Source organism: Rhipicephalus sanguineus, chromosome 3, assembly GCF_013339695.2.
Source record: "Rhipicephalus sanguineus isolate Rsan-2018 chromosome 3, BIME_Rsan_1.4, whole genome shotgun sequence".
Taxonomy (NCBI): domain Eukaryota; kingdom Metazoa; phylum Arthropoda; class Arachnida; order Ixodida; family Ixodidae; genus Rhipicephalus; species Rhipicephalus sanguineus.
Genome location: NC_051178.1, coordinates 191,946,899 through 191,959,935, shown reverse-complemented (window position 1 = coordinate 191,959,935; position 13,037 = coordinate 191,946,899). Strand labels below are relative to the sequence as shown.

At 50.0% G+C, this 13,037-nt stretch overlaps 1 protein-coding gene across 1 annotated transcript in view; it reads left to right on the top strand.

Annotated features, from left to right (window-relative positions):
• LOC119387934 (RCC1 and BTB domain-containing protein 1-like) overlaps window positions 1-13,037 on the top strand; it is a 42,111-nt gene that overhangs the window by 11,092 nt on the left and 17,982 nt on the right.

Sequence of the window (13,037 nt, the reverse complement as noted above, 5' to 3'; positions counted from 1 at the left end):
CTTGTAAAATAGGTTACGTTTTAAAACTTGCTATACTTGGATCATATAAGCCGGCAAAACAAGCTTTTAAACTAAAAAAAAAAAATGACGAATCAATATGAGGGTAATTTGTTGATTTAACCTTGAAGTGGGGCTTCGTGGCAGTGCAAATTTTTCCTGGATAAGTGTATTCACTGTACAACACCCCTCCACTACAGTGAAACCACCTTTACAGGGAGTTACATGCGGTTTATATATGTCTATTCATTCATTTCGAATACTTCGAAATTTAGAATAATTTAAATTCCGTTTCGAAGCGAATTCGAACACTGTAACATTCGTGCGAATATTCGAACTGCTTGAATATTTGCACAAGCCTACTTTTGTATGACAGGCATGTCCAAAAAATTCATCATTGACTGTACTTTGAATTTGAAAGGCACCACAACCGTTTTTGTATGTTGGTATTATTCAATACGGGACACATAGGTTGCAGGTCTTGCGCTTCACTGCACGATGTTTTTAGATTCTGTCAGTTGTGTAAGTGCATGCAGACACAGCGACAAGGAACGGGCCCCTCCTGTATCCCGCACAGTGGCGGCGCTGCGGTCGCGTTGGGATTGGTGAACTGAGTATCGTCTGCAACTTCTGCATACCGAACAGCAGGAAAGCTATTTTCGCATCAATGAAGTTTCGCTAAAACAGCTACAGAAGGGCTGATGGAATAATACTTAGTCGTCGCACCAGTACCTACTCAATATTGGATTAATTCTGTGGCTGCATTAAATAGCATTAATGCGCGTGCGTTGCATAAGTCGATTCGAAGTGCACGAGCCCGTTTTAATCACATATGCATGGTTGAACCCATTGCATAAATTATGCATAAGAATATATTCAGTAACCATCGTACTTCTTCAGCATTATAACGGCAATACACAAGATGCACTGCCAGTCTTGCATGACTGAGTTCCACAGTGTTGCTGTGCTTCATGTCAGGAGCTCGCACATCACACTGCTGGGTTACCTAACATTAAAGGTATATTTTTTATCTGAAGATGCCTTGCGTACACAATCCTCTTGTATTTTAATTAACATTTTCCGACCACCTGTTGAAGAGGCATGCAAAGTGAAGAAAAACTGCCGGCCTCGTAGGCTATATTATAGCTTGTTGAGTGTGACAGCTCACTTTCGTTTCGTTGTGTTTCATAACAGCTTACCCCTTCTTTTCACAAATCCACCAAATACTGCTCAGCGAAACATTATAACGAAACTCGCAAGGCACTCCTTTGATAATTTAAGGCGTGAGGTGTAATATGCCTCTTTGACATCAGCCACGGTGATATTAGCTTATAAGCTGCAGGCTTTCATCAACCACTCTGTTTCATAGCGCTTTCCTCTTGCTGATTTCGCTTTTGAAGCTTTCAACGCTGCAAGAAGAGTGAGTTGCTGTGCTTGAGGAAGACCATTCATTTCCAGTCAACTTAACTGCTAGCCATTTTTAAAAGCTGTCTTCATTGCCCGATTTTCATTCCTCGAAAAACCGTGGCCCTGACCCTTTTGCTTAGGTTTTCAGTTTTCTCGTTTTTTTTGCTTCTGCGGTGCTCGGATGATTCTTCCTCGTGCTCTTGCATGGTGGGTACAAGCATTCCAAAGCTCAAAGCATATCGCGCTCCTCCAGATGTCTTAATCCTCAGAGGTGATGTTTCGGCCGAAATGAAAGAGAATTTATGGAATACTATAGCAGCCCGTGCACATCTTTAGGTTGTCATTGTAGCTGAGAAATGCGGATACTTTCTTCAAGCTTGTGAGTTTTAGTTTACCAAACCATGTAGGTTGAATAAGCACGGGAGGAACAAGCCTCCCCAATGAGATGAGCGCAACAGTAAAGTCTCATCAAAACTACGGCCCCGTCGATCGTGGCAATGCCGCTGTTTTCACCATCTTTGAAGAAGGTAACTTCTCCGTTCATGGGCTCGACATTCCAGGACTCGAACTCTGAGCACTCGTGGAATGCAGGGAATCAAGCTGCTTCCCACTCTGGGTCGGAAGGAACTCTGCAGCAGCTTTGTCAGCATTGATATTTTCTATGTTGATGCCATCATAGGCGTGTACACCCCCCCCCCTTGCGCACGCCCCCCTAAATCATCTAAAAGGGGGCACCAATTATGCCCCATACCTTTATTCAGTCGGACCTTTAACGCGATTTTTTGATGCACAGGGTTATGGCTATGCATGTTTTTTTACGATAATGGCTACCAAGGAACCCCGATGTTGCATTCAAAGAACTGTTTACTTCCCACCTTTACCCCCAAAAGCTGGGAACCAATGGTAGGCCTTTGTGAGGAGCACGTCATCACCTCATTTTCATTTTTGCATTCACTGCGGAGCTCATTTTCTTTCGGACTCCGGGTAGGGGGGAGGCTGCGGTGAAACTTGGCCCTCCTTTAATGTAGAACCCTGCGCTCGCCTATGTATGCCAGCCACGTCACCACCGCTCTCCAAAGTGCGACCACCACGACTTGCTGCCCCTCTCAGCTTCGGAGGTTTTATTCTAGACTTTGGTGTCCTTAGCTTACACAGGTGCGCAGGAATATTTGGTAACATTCAAGGAACAACACGCGGATTAAGTGCCAACCTACTACGTGAACTCTTTTGTCAGTGTTGTCATTAACGATGTGCTCATAGCAGAAGATTAGGTCATTGAGTTCAAAATGCATGTCGCATATGTGGGTGTTGAGTGTAACCCGAATCACATCCTTCTACAATGCCCACACCACGACACCAAGATGCCCGCTTAAATCGGCGCACATTAGACCATATGTAGACCACTCAGTTAAGCTTTTCGGCTACACTCACAGAATGGATCGAGTAAAAAGGGCGTCTTATTGACCCACAACAATAATAGTCATCTGGCTTGCTTGCGTTTCCTTGAAAAATCGGCACTGGCCACTTTCCTGCCAAGAATGCTATGTCACACCGATAGTGCACATGCCTTTCGTCACCAGAAAGTGCCGGGCGCGCGGCGATAATGCAAGGAAAGGAAAGCAAAATAAATGACGATTATTGTTGTGGGACAAAAAGATGCCCTTTTTACTCGACCTATTCTGTGAGTGTAGTGGCCAACAATTTTCTTGCAAAATCACTCCTTAAGGGGGGACGCGGCTTTCGTATCGCGCAAAATGGCAAAAAAATCGATTTTTTGAAAATCACATTTTCAGTTTCTGTAGCCCTTTTTCTATCTGATTCCAAAATATCTTCACTGAAAACCACCTAGAAGTGCTTTAAAAAATTTGTTGCACGTGCTGAGTTGGCGAAAATTATTGTGGAGATCGCAAAAAAACGGTGGTTTTCAAAAAAGTCTTGCTCCGCAACGGCACAACCGGGCGCCGCCATTTTGAGCTCGCCGTAAAGAGAATTTCTTCGTTTTCAAATTCCCCGCCTCAGCTGGCTCCTCCCTTTGAAAACAAGCGCACAAAAAGCAAATCTCTGAAGGTCGTTTCGAGGCCTCCGATTGGCCGCGTCCGCCATGTTGCTCCAGCACGCCTCGTCATTGGTCCGATGCTCGCTCCGAGAGGACAGCCGTCTGCTGCTTACGCGTCGCGATGTTACCTGATGTTACGACTGTCGAAAATCGCGCTACTTAGTGACGCGTTCACTCGTCCTGTGTGCACGGGTCGACGATAATTTAGAATATGATTACCCTGTAGTCTGACAGCTGCAAGCAGAAGCGCAGTCATCAGTGTACGATAGACGATAGCGTGCCGCGCTCGTCGCGAACATCGCAGATGCGCGTCTCGGGTAGAAGTTCAGCTTGTCAGCACTTCGTACTCCGAGACGAATAACTTCGCGCTACTACTCTTTGCACTCGCGATCGAACATGACTTGCTTTGAAACATCGGGCACCGCGGCCACGCACACCGCGACCGAGCTTACTGCTCGGAGTCGTGGCTAGGCCTAACTCCGCTCACGGCGCTGGTTTACGAGACGAATCCGAACTTTGCGGGCAAGGACATCGCGCTAGCGGACAAGCCGCACTGTGCTTCGTCACAAGCAGCAAATCGCATCGTCTGCTGGCTCCTCGAAAGTGCGGATGGACATTTTACGAATCGGCAGCGGACCTCCCGGCCAAGCTCGTCGCGCATTGACCGCTCGGAACAGCGGCTAGCAATTTCGCGCGTCGGCGCCGCAAAATGCGAGACCAAGCACGTTATGTGCGCCGATGTTTCGTCGCCGCGGCTAGGAGCATTGTGCATTGTCACCGAATGCCGCCAGCCAGCATATCGTGCGCCGACTTCCCGGACCCCGCGGCCGAGTACATCGGCTTGAAAGAAAGCGCTGGTGACGCAATTTAGGCACGTTTGGATTCGTGCTTGGTATCGCCGCTAGCTCTGATGAATCTTCGAAAATAACGAATGCCTCGCAAATTACCGTTTCCGCGACCGAGTGGATGATGAAACGCATCACAGGCGGGGTTTGCAAATGAACGTGGCGTGTGTGAAGCAGGGAGTTGAATTTATATCTGACCAACTCGCGTTATTGAATAAACTGCTCAGATATTTGATCCCAGAAATGTTTGCAATAACTGTGCCAATTTTCATCAAAACCTACGAAGGAAAATGCCACGTCCCCCACCTTAATTTTATTCAGAAGGTCACTGGAAAGAATGACCTCCGGTACGCATGCATTGTTTGTGATGAAGACAGTGATACTTCCCTCACTCTGAAGAAAGAACATACAGATTTATTCCACTGGCTAAAGAAGACTGTATAAATCATGTCAAAGAGAGGATGGGTACAGCTCTCCAACACATGTGTCAAGAAGCAAGAAGGATAGACTAGGAGGATGGGGCAGCCTGACTGAAGACCTGATTAAAAGACTGACTAGTTGTTATGGCATCATTGTTCCGTGACAACATTGGCCTGACGCAGGACTTGATCAAAAGGCTCACCAGCTATTATGGCCTAGCACTGCGAAGCAACACGGACGTCGAAGATATGAAGAAAGCAGTGATGGCCACCTTTCATAATGTTTCATCGACAGATGCAGAACCTCATCAAGAGCTCTGTCCTTCCGGTGCCCGCAGCTGGTGCAGGCACCGTGCAGCAGAGGCAGAGGGGAAGCCACAACTTCCACACACGTATAACCTGCCCAACAAAGTTGTTGAAGCGTTGCGGCCAGTGTACCAACGCCTGTCTGACCCTCAACTGCAGGCTCGTTGCAGTGGCAACAAGACACAAAATGCCGCTGAAAGCCTTCACTCGGTGATTTGGTCACTAATTTCTAAGCAGCAGCATGCCTCCCACTTCACTGTGGAAGTAGCAGTCCATGAGGCAGTTGCGAGGCAACTTTCAAGCTTACACCAAGATTTGTGCAGCAATGGGTGTGCAATCTGGGGCCCTTACCCTCCACAGGGCTGCTAAAAAGACGCTCAGCGAGCAAGGAAGTCATCGCACATGCATGAAGTGAAAGGGCAGAGACGCAAAAGGTTGCCTCTACACAAGAACACCAAGGACTACAGTGCTGGTGCCTTCTAACAAATGTAAACAACTTTGAAAACTTTGATAGGCTTTTTCTCACAAGTGTGTTTTGGACATTGTGCATTGCTCGTGGAAAGAGTAGCACGGGAATGACTGCACCGATTTTGATTCTGTTTCTTTTTCCTGAATCCCTGAACACTGCTTGTGGGTATGACATTCTTCAATTTCTTGTTTATAGCCCAGTTATTTTTCTAGATGATGATTTGTCCATGACACTGTATCTGACAATGTGTGTCAGCAGCCATGATGATCTCTAAAAAAAAAAAAAAGAGAATTTACTAAACAATTCTGAGAGTGTCATACCCTGTAGTCTTCTTTTGAGTAAAGATCAACACCATTTGCAGCTTCCTGGCATGTTTTGTTACAGCGCTAGGCTTTCCACAAGCAGACCATATAATTGGACCATGTAGCATGATGTAACTTGAGAACTACTCAAGGTATCATGATGAAACTGCATATTTCCCTATACAAGACACTTATTAGTATGCATGCCAAATTTCATTGCTCTAGGTCAACAAACAAAAAAGTTTTTTTTCAATGCCACCTCCCCCCTTAAAGGAGAAAAAATTTTCTCGAGGGCAGCGATATTGTTTATTAATGCGTGTAATTTTTGCTTTATTTTAACGTCGCAATAGACAAGAAAACCTGGGCCAGGGGGCGCTACGCACCTGCTTAACAGCGTCTCCAATGTGGAAATGACGCGCAGCGCGGTCGCGTCGCAGCGCAGTCTCCGCTTTGTTAATGTTGATGCGCCCACGCTTTCCTTAGCTGCTCTTGCTCACGGCGTCCAGTTTTCGGCTTTTTCGTGGCGGCAACCTCAAGAAAGGAGAGCGTCTGCTTCCACATGTGTACGGCGTTGAACAAATTGTCAACGGTGATGTCGCAGTAAAAGCCCAAGTGCGTGTCGTAGGTGTCCGACAAGATCGTTTACGACGTCGAGTTATAGTTCGAGTTAAACTCGGGGGCTTTACGGGCAAGAATCATGAAATTATTGAAGCATGAAATCATTGAATCATTGAAGGTGGGATCTCGGGTACGAGTTTCACCGCCGCAGGGACTCTTTAACGTGAAAAAAAATCGAAGTACGCGGTAACAATGGTGTTCTTGCATTTTATCTTTATACAAATGGGGCGGTCGTGCCCGCGAATCGAGCTCGCGTCGTCTAGCTTAGCGGCGCACAACGCATGCATTCAACTAACACGGCGGGTGCCACTGTAAATTCAACTATGCGTCACGACTAAACAAAGCGGCCGCAAGCTGAAAACAGGCTTATTGCGTTTCTTCGAGTGGACGCGACATGGCATGCGAATGCGGAATTATACGACTTACTTGACTCGGCGCACTGCAGTTATCCATGCTTGTCGTCTGTCCTTCTCGTACCACTTCCCTGGAAATCTGTAGAACTTAACGGTCGGCGTTAGACCTTTCGTGTTTTCGAGGCTGTTGTGGCAATCAACAACACAGCAGTACTGCATGCCCGCTTTCCTGGTTGGTGCGGTCACACTCGCCATCGCGAAAACAACGCGCGCGCGCGCCGTAGAGAACACAGACGCGCGCCTGCGAAGACGCGACCTTCAAGAGCTCGGCGCGTCCGCGAGGGGAGCATTCGGCGCTGGCGTCGCAAGCGCAAACTTTAGGTTGCCTCGTCTATGCACATGTATGTGATTGTTGACTATATGTTGTCCTCACTACTAAGCATAGACCACTTATAACGTAACAGCTTACAGTGCAGTACCGGCTATAATGTGGTCTTTTCTGACTCCCGTTTACCCTCCCATAGAACTCATACCGCTTATTTTGCAGTCCCCCGAGATGAAAGACCGGTTATAATGCGGCTGCCAGGACGTTCTCAGAGGGGAGCGAGTGTGCTTCTCAGCGGAGATGAGCCGGCGGGGGAGAGAGCGGCGACGGCGTTACGAAGGAGGAGGGGACGCGGAACGAACGAACAAGGAGCGGGGGGAGAAAAAAATTAGCAGTGGCTTAGCTCGGCTATGCCAGGATATACGTAGTGTTAGCAAAGGTTCAGTTGATTATTCTGAGCTTTCCAGATTGTCTAGGATTAGCTTGATTGTCATGCTTACTGCTGCTTCAATGACACAGATTTGGCCCCATCGTTCAGAACCGGTAGGCCTGGCAGCATGGCCGGGTAACGATACCCATTGGTAATGCTAAAGAGCGGAATGTTCTGCTTAACGAGAAAGTTCTTGCACGTTGTACAAACGCACGCCACGGTTTCACCCCACTCAGGCGCCACCACTAAACTCAACGTTTCACGCATGACACCACTTAGCGGTGTCAAGTCTTTCGTGCGCTATAGTCTTTCACACACGTTGCACACGTATCCAAATGGATTGTTTACGAAGTCCGTCTCGAAGGTCCGAGTCGCATTGGCGCTTTCGCTAAGTGTCACAGTATAGGCAGTCGATCGGCGAGCCTTGACGTCATCGACGGCGTCTTGTTGCTGCTGCAGAGATGGTCGGGCACGTCGCTCAGCATCCTGGCGACGCCGCTTTGCTAGACGTTCCTCCCTTTCCTCCAGTGTCTCCGCAGCACGTTTAGACTTCCTCTGTTCATTCTTCGTACGCTGAACCGCTAATTACCAGGCAACTACTTCGGGATCCGATGACATCAGCTTCTCGGCTCTTCTGCGCCGTTGAGCAGCATTTGCGCTCTCCTTCTCCATGGCGTTAACCACCTGCAAACGCCAGTCAGAGGCGCTATCAAGCGGCACCAGCGCATTGTCAGACGGCGACTGCACAGCGAAGGCGAATAGCTGCGCGCCACCATGGCTACAACGTCACCTCTCTCGAATGCGCAGAGCAGCAGCGGCGAGTCGCGCGCGCTGGCGCCAGTCTGTCTGCCAGGCTACAACGCCACTCCTCCCGCTCTCCGCCACCAGCAGCGGCGAGCCGCGTGCGACGGTGGCGGAGTGCGCGTGAGATGCCGGCTCCGCCCTCATCCTCGCGCATGCGCAGCACGGCTCATGATGACCCACGCGAAACCGGCTCTGGCTAGGCAAGTGTAGCTAACGCTACAAAAAGAAAAGGGACGGCGGCAGGGGGCAGCAGCCCGGCGTGGGTGCTTGGTGTGAGGAAGGGGAGCGGTTGCGTGGCCGACGTAGAAACCTTTGCCCCCTTCACTTCGGCCGCTTGACACGCGTGCTCTGCTACGCCCGCGTCCGCATCAAGAGCGCGTTACCGCTGTTCGTCTCCGTCGGGAAAATAGTTGCTTCGTCGTAGAGTGCAGATATCGCGCGTGCAACCTCGATTCCCCCGCAAGTAACAAAGCTTTGAGACGCGATTGAGCTTTCGCCTTTGCCACCAACAGGCGGACTTACAAGCTTGAAATACTTTTTCAGGATAGTTGCCGCGGCTGTTCTCCCGACCGCGAACTGAAACTTCGTTTCATGCGAGATGCCCGCAGTTTAGCTCGCGAGTGCGATCTCTTCTACGCCCGATATCCGTGTTGTCAAGGGTAAGCTTCTCGCGACGGCATGCCAAGTTGCAATGCGCACGCTAGGCCTAACAAGCGCTAGCTGCCATGTCGGCAGCCGCGGGCTACAGAAGTTGCGGTTTGGTGCCGAGTCAATGAAACATTTTGCAGTTGCATTTAGAAGGGGTGACTTACATCTTTAACGAAAACGCGGGCGTGCGTGTGAAACACTCGAGTGGTGGTTTGTGGTCGCCACCGTTTTCGACATCGCGCACGCGCAGTGTGTTACCGCGGCGACTTCCCGTGACGACGCATTTTTTCCGCGTTCGTTATGTCGGCACCGCAGGTCCGCGGACGCTAACCGTTCAAATGTCAGCAGATGCAAACTTACGTCCCAGTTACATGCCTCGATAGTCGGAATCGCGCGCCTGCCTGTTGGTCATGTTTTGCACACGTGCAACCTTTCAAAAATATTGTTTTGGTTATAGCGCGGTACCGCTTATAGTGCGGATATTCGCGACTCCGGCGACTTACGTTATAAGCGGTCTATGCTTATATGGTGTTACATCGGTATGTGAAAATTCATCTAAATGATGCATGTACGTGCCACATGCTGGCTATTTTTGAGACTTTATAATGTAGTGTCATGGTGTTACTGAAATTGATGTATTGTACGTGCCACAAATTTTTGTGTTCTACTGTTACTGTGGGAATACTATTTTGTACGTAATCTTTTGACCCTGTGTGTTGTTTGCTCGACCCATTCAAGAGAAGTAGCCGCGCATTTATGAGCCAAAATATCCTTTTATTATATTGTGACGGAGGCGAGATGTGGATTTAATAGATATTTATGCCAGTGAATCGGCAGCCAATACAATATGGCTGATAAGCACCACGCGCAAGCGCTTCACGTTTTCTCGTCTTCTTTATCTTCGGAGAGCCCATGTCGCACCGTAACATCACTCTCCCGCGGCGGAAGCACCGTCGCGGCGCTTGTTATGGCGACGAAGAGCTAGCAGAGCAATACGGTTTCAGTCGGGAAACGTGCACAACATCCGTCTGGAGTGAGGAGGTCAAAGAGGCTGTGCCCAGGGGTGCGATCTCATAGTTCACGTCGCTGAGTTGGCGGAGTACTTTATAGGGGCCATTGTAACGGCAGAGAAGCTTCTCTGATAAGCCGACCTGGCGGCATGGTGACCAGAGGAGTACCAGAGATCCCGGTGTGAAGTGAACGCTTCGATGTAGGCTATCGTAACGATCTTTTTGGTGTTCTTGCGACAAAGGCAGTCGGTCACGGGCGAGCTGACGAGCTGCATGGGCTCGAGCAAGGACGTCGCCGGCGTATACAGTAGACAAGGGTCTGGACAGAGGAAGCAGTGTGTCGAATGGTAACGCTGGATGTCGGCCAAATAGCAAATAGAACGAGGAATAACCAGCTGTGTCATGTCGTGAAGAGTTATATAAGCAAAGGTGACAAATGGGAGTGTGTTGTCCCAGTCGCGGTGATCTGACGAAACGTACATGGAGAGCATCTGAGTAAGCGTGCGGTTGAGATGCTCGGTCAATCCGTTCGTCTGTGGATGATAAGCTGTCGTGAGGTTGTGCTGTGTGGAGCAGGCACGGAGGATGTCATCCACGACACGTGACGGGAAGTACCGCCCTCGATCAGTAAGTAGCTGCCGAGGGGCGCCATGATGTAGAATGACGTCGTACAACAGAAAATCAGCGACGTCGGTGGCGCAACTTGTAGGTAGTGCTCGAGTGATGGCAAAGCGTGTGGCGTAATCGGTGGCGACAGCAACCCATTTATTGCCCGAGGTAGACGTGGGAAAAGGGCCTAGTAGGTCAAGTCCAACACGGAAGAATGGCTCCGTAGGTATGTCAATGGGGTGTAGGTGGCCAGAAGGCAGCACAGAGGGGCGCTTTCGGCGTTGGCAGTGGTCACAAGAAGCGACGTAGCGAACCACAGTGCGGTACATGCCGGGCCAGAAAAAGCGACGTCGCACGCGGTCGTATGTACGAGAGACACCAAGGTGGCCGGCTGTCGGTACATCGTGGAGTTGTTGCAGAACACTGTTGCGTAGATGGTGAGGTAGCACAAGAAGTAGTTCCGGGCCATCGGCGCTGAAGCTACGACGGTACAAAATGTTGTCGTGCAGTTCGAACAGGCGAACAGAAGGGTCTGGTGATGGGGACGTTAGACGGTCGATGATGGCCAGTAACGATGGGTCCCGTCGCTGTTCGGTGGCGATGTCAACCAAAGCGCGGATGGAGAGCACGCAGGGGTCCGAGTCAAGGTCAGTTAGGTCGGGCGCTTCAACCGGATGACGGGACAAACAGTCTGCGTCTGTGTGCAGTCGCCCCGACTTGTAATGAACCACAAACGAATATTCCTGGAGACGGAGTGCCCAGCGACCGAGACGTCCCGACGGGTCCTTCAGTGATGAGAGCCAGCAGAGAGCGTGATGGTCCGTGACCACGGAAAAAGTTCGGCCATACAGTTAGGGCCTGAATTTGGTCACGGCCCACACTAAAGCCAGGCATTCACGCTCAGTGATGGAGAACTTCCGTTCGGCGGGCGAAAGAAGACGGCTGGCGTAAGCAATTACTCTATCCTTGCCCTGCTGTCGTTGGCCGAGGACCGCCCCGATTCCATGGCCACTGGCATCGGTCCGAAGCTCTGTATGCGACGCAGGGTCGAAATGGGCCAGTATTGGCGGTGTAGTCAGCAGATGGATAAGGGCAGAAAAAGAGTTTGCTTGCTCGGCGCCCCATGTGAAGGGAACGTCCTTTTTTAAAAGATCAGTAAGTGGGCGAGCGATGTCAGCGAAGTTGCGGACAAAGCGACGAAAATAGGAACATAATCCTACGAAACTGCGGACGTCCTTGGTTGAGCATGGCATAGGGAATTCTTGCACTGCTCGCACTTTGTCGGGGTCCGGTTGGACACCAGCAGCACTCACAAGGTGACCGAGTATGGTGATTTCGCGCCGTCCGAAACGGCACTTTGCCGAATTCAGCTGGAGAGCGGCTCGTCGGAAAACATCCAGAACGGCAGACAGACGTGTGAGGTGGCTGTCAAACGTAGGCGAATAGACGATAACATCGTCTAAGTAACATAAACAGATGGACCACTTATATCCTCGGAGCAGAGAGTCCATCATGCGTTCGAAAGTTGCCGGGGCATTGCAAAGTCCAAACGGCATGACCTTGAACTGGTAGAGACCATCGGGCGTAACGAAGGCGGTTTTTTCGCGGTCCATGGGGTCGACGGAAATTTGCCAATAGCCGGACCGAAGGTCGATAGATGAAAAGTATTGGGCGCCATGGAGGCAGTCGAGGGCGTCATCGATCCGAGGCAAAGAGTAGACGTCTTTATGAGTGACCTTGTTTAAATTGCGATAATCAACACAAAAGCGCCAGCTCCCATCCTTCTTTTTGACGAGCACGACTGGGGAGGCCCACGGGCTGGACGACGGCTCTATGACGTCTTTAGTAATCATTTTGTCGACTTCGCGCTGAATTACTTGTTGTCCTGTTTAGATACGCGATATGGACGCCGGCGTATAGGAATGGCGTCACCAGTGTTGATCCGGTTAGTAACGACAGATGTTTGGCCCAGAGGGCGGTCGTCGAAGTAAAAAATGTCATGATAGGACGCAAGCAGATGATGGAGATCTGTAGCTTGCGCTGGGGTTAGATCGGGAGCGATCATCTTGTCAATGTCGTCAACAGGCAGCGTGGAATTAGCATCATGAGAAGATGACACAACATGGGCGTCCAGAGCGGCAATCTGGCAATTGTCAAGCGGCGAGATGGTGGCCAAAGACAAGCCTTGTGGAATAACTTGAGTCATCAGGCTGACGTTGAGAAGAGGGATGACCACTGTATTATCAACCACAGAAACAATAGTGTGAGCAAGAGCGACATCTCGGGCCATCAGTACGTCAAGAATAGGAGACACGAGGTAGTCACCATCGGGCACATCGCGTGAAGATGACAAGGCGACGTACGTAGCAGCTTGTGGTGGCAAGCGGGCGTGATGGCGAGAGCGTAAGCGCGGAGGGAGGTCGGCTGGCAATTCGGCAA